Below are 4,090 nucleotides of genomic sequence, written 5' to 3'. Positions count from 1 at the left end.
GATGCTATTGCTTCTATGTCCCTGATGGCAAACCGGGGAAAGGATGATTAACTGTCAAAAAGGACATTAGGGATTGTAAACAAGAACTGGAGTACATGGACAACTCATGCAGCCTCTGTGATTCTTCTACTTAATATATAGGCCAATGAGAGCAAGATGGAAGAAATACATCATGATGAAATGTTAGAATCCAAGACTGCTTCCCTTCCAATCTCACTGACACAGCACCTACTAACAGCATAGTCCCTGAAGATCTATTGACATATTTCCAAGTTCCAGAATCTCTCACCTGGAGAAGTGGGTTTATATTGAAGATACACGAACTGCTCCCCAACTATTTCCATCATGGGGAGACAGACTGGTTGCACCCTGTCTCATGGTGAAAGCTTCCTCCAAAACCTATAAGAAGGACTCTGACTCTGGCTTGTGAGTCCTGACTCCTGTTCAAAGCACCCACCATGCTGTCAGTCTCAGTCTTGAGTCCTGAACTTTGCTAGTACCTACGTGTCAATGGTATTAATAACGTCAGTTTGAACGTTCATGTGTTTGAACTGGGACCCCAGTTGGTGGCACTGTTTGGGGAGGTTTTAGAACCTTCACGAAGCAAAACCTTGCTCTAAAATACATCACTGAGGATTAGCTTCGAAGCTTCATAGCTCTACCTCATTTCTCTCTACTTTGTGTTTGAGTTGAAGATATGATCTCTCATATTCCAACTCCAGCATAGCCTGTTGCTATTCCTCGCCCAAAGCTACAGATTCTTCCTTTAGACCTTGAAACCCAAATAAAATCTTCCTTCTATAAGGCACTTTGGGCATAGTATTTTATCACAGCCACAGACAAGTAAGTGATATAGTAACCTCTAATAATGTTCTAATCCCACAATCCATGGCAGTGTCCCCTTGAATCCTACATCTAGGATCAAATCCCAATCCTACACTTGACAGACAGACAGACAGATAGATAGTATTTGTTTTTCAAGTGAATATCTGTCAAATATGTGACTGTTACATCATTTTTTCTCTTTTTTTTTTTGAAAGATTTATTTTTTCATCATATGTAAGCACACTGTAGCTGTCTTCAGACACACAGAAGAGGACATTGTATCCCATTACAGATGGTTGTGAGCCACCATGGGGTTGCTGGGATTTGAACTCAGGACCTTCAGAAGAGCAATCAGTGCTCTTAACCACTGAGCCATCTCTCCAGCCCAACATCATTTTTCTAGCCTTGTTTGTATTGCTGCAATTAAATGACAACCAAAACCAATTTTCAAATAAAAAGGTTTATCTGGCTTACAGGCCAAATTTTAGCCCATCACTGAGCAAAGATAAAGCAAGAACTTTGGAAGAGCAGAAAGCAGATGAAGTGTCCATGTCATCTTCATGGCTTGCTCAGCCTGCTTTCTTATATAATCAAGGAACAAAAGCCTAGAAGTGGCACTGCCTACAGTAGGCTGGGTCCTCGAACATCAAACATTAATCAAGAAAATACCCTCGCAGACCTGTCTACATGCCAATCTGATGTGCAATTCCTCAGTTGAGTCTCCTTTTTCCCAGGTGAATCTGGTTTTTGCTGAGTTGAAAAGAAACCAATCAGCACAATCATCTTCATAATTAGCCATCAAAAGGATCAGTCTCAGTTTAGAGAGGCACAGAGAGGCTAAGCAACTTCCTCAGGGATCACGCAGGTATTAAAAGGGAACTGAATTTGTTTTCAGATAACCTACCATCTTTACACTTCTTATTTCTTTATCTGATCTTATATAAATTAACTCAGAACCTGGATAGACGGAGAAAGGTTTTCAAAGGGGAACTCCTTACCAGTTCCTATAAGGAAATTTATCAGCTGTTTCAGTCAGTGTTTAAGATTTTTAAAAATTTGTATCAATGTGTATGCTTGTATCTGCAGATAAATGTATGCACACGGGTATACAAATGCTCATGGAAGCACAATGAACACTCACTTCAAGTGTCAAGTGTTGTTTGTGTGCTCATGTGTGTGTGTATTTGTACATGTTTCTCTATCTATATGTACACATGTATAAGGGAACGTAAAAAGCCAGGGAAGAATCTCAGATCCTTCAGAGTTGGTGTGTGTGAGTCTATGTGTGTGTGTGTGCATGCACACGTGCATGCATACATGTGCCTGTGCATGAGCATGTGTGTGTTTTGTAATCATGTTTCCATTTCTGTTTGCACATGTGTATGAGGGTACCCTCAGGAACCAGGAGACAGTATCAAATCCTTCAGAGCTAGTGTGTGTGTGTGTGTGTGTGTGTGTGTGTGTGTGTGTGTATGTGTGTGTATTTGAACATGTTTCTCTCTATCTGTATGCACATGTGTGTGAGGGTGCCCACAGAAATTCAGAGTGTCAGATCCTTCTGTCCTTCTGAAGTACAGTTACTGGTGTTGTGAGCCTTCTCAAGTGGATTCTGGTATGTGAATTCCAGGCTCATAACAACCTAGCCAGGTCCCCAGCCCCATTTGTCAGGTAGTTTTGACAAAGCAACCAGAAAAGTAATTAATACAACATGGAATTAATGGGATTGGAAATTGATTCTCCATTTAATTTAATTCTATTAACTTGAATTTAAACACTGGCATGCCAGTCCTTTACTGGGAAGCTGAAACACATGAGGAATGAGCTTGGTATCAACAGCTCCTTTTCTAACAGACAGATAGGCAGAATGTGGATGCAGATTCTTATTAGCACACATTGAGGCTCTCAAATCAAAACAGAAATGTAATGTAGACTACTACATCCACTCCAGTAGTGACTCGCATTACAGGTTTGGAAACCGGGAATCAGTCTTGAGGCAAGGAGTTTCAAGGAAACTCAGCCTCCTGGAACCTTGGCATTCCCATAGCTAGAATGCCCCAGATTTGTCCCTGCAATATAGTGGAGGGTCTTGCATGCTTTCTTACAGTATTTTACTGCATAAGAGTTACAAATCTCAGGGCAAGCTTAGCAAAATATACTTAGAATCTTCACTACAGCCAGATATAGCAGGCTACATTGCATATTAAAAGCAAGTTGGTGAATTCTTCTGACAAATGGAGATTCCCCACAAAGTTAAAAGAACAGCCAAGTTACCTTCATATGCAAGAACTTACCAAGGCCTAGGAAATAGGGGGGTTGTGGTATTGCATTATTCATGAGAAGGTCTGCTAGAGCAGAACCCCCCTGGTGCTAGCTTTCACAAGGCTCAAAGGAGTAGCACAAATTGTGACTAGGGTGTGAAATCCTTACCTGTCATTAGCTGACCCTAGGCAGGGCTGTTCTAATTTTACTGTAAATATTACCTGGTTCCTGTAAGTTCCTTTGAAGTCATTCCTTTGTTTTGTGTCAGGTAACTTCAATGTACTTTGCCTGCTGTGACATCCTACCCCTTTGTTTTCTGTATTATATAAGACTGGTGTTCACTTTGGGACATCACACTCAGATTCAACACATTCTCTCTTGTCGTAACTGATTGTCATTCGCTGACTCCTTCGCCCACTTGCTACCAGAGACCCGTTCCACACAGATAGGAGACCCAAAAAAGGGGGATAGTCTGAGGCAGTAGACACAAAATATGCATCAGGGCCAGCAGGATGGTTTGAGATGGTTTGTGAGTACAGGCATTTGCTGCTATGCCTCACCACCTGAGCTTAATCACTAGATTTCACATGGTATAAAGAGAGAACCTACAATTCTTCCCTGACCTCCACTTGTGTGCTGTGACTCACATGTACATGTACATGTACATCAGTTTTCAAAGACTTGATCTGACAAAAGAAATGTAAAATATCTAATTACTGACTTGTATAATATGTGGTGAAATACTCACGTGCCAAATACATGAAGGAAAGAGTTATTTTTCTTTTGGGTGTAACCTCAGAGGATAATCCCTCACCCATGTGCACATGGAAATACTAATGGAAGTGAGTCATAATAAAAAGAGGGGACATGAAGTTAGGAGGGAGCTGTGCTCTAGATTGAGTGGGGAATGGACATGATCAACATTTACTACCTAAAAATATATGCACATATATAATTTTCAAATGGCTAAAAACTTATTAAAAAAGAAAAGGTACCATTACAATTA

The sequence above is a fragment of the Mus musculus genome, chromosome 7, assembly GCF_000001635.26.
Source record: "Mus musculus strain C57BL/6J chromosome 7, GRCm38.p6 C57BL/6J".
Classification (NCBI taxonomy): domain Eukaryota; kingdom Metazoa; phylum Chordata; class Mammalia; order Rodentia; family Muridae; genus Mus; species Mus musculus.
This window is presented reverse-complemented; position numbering follows the sequence as displayed.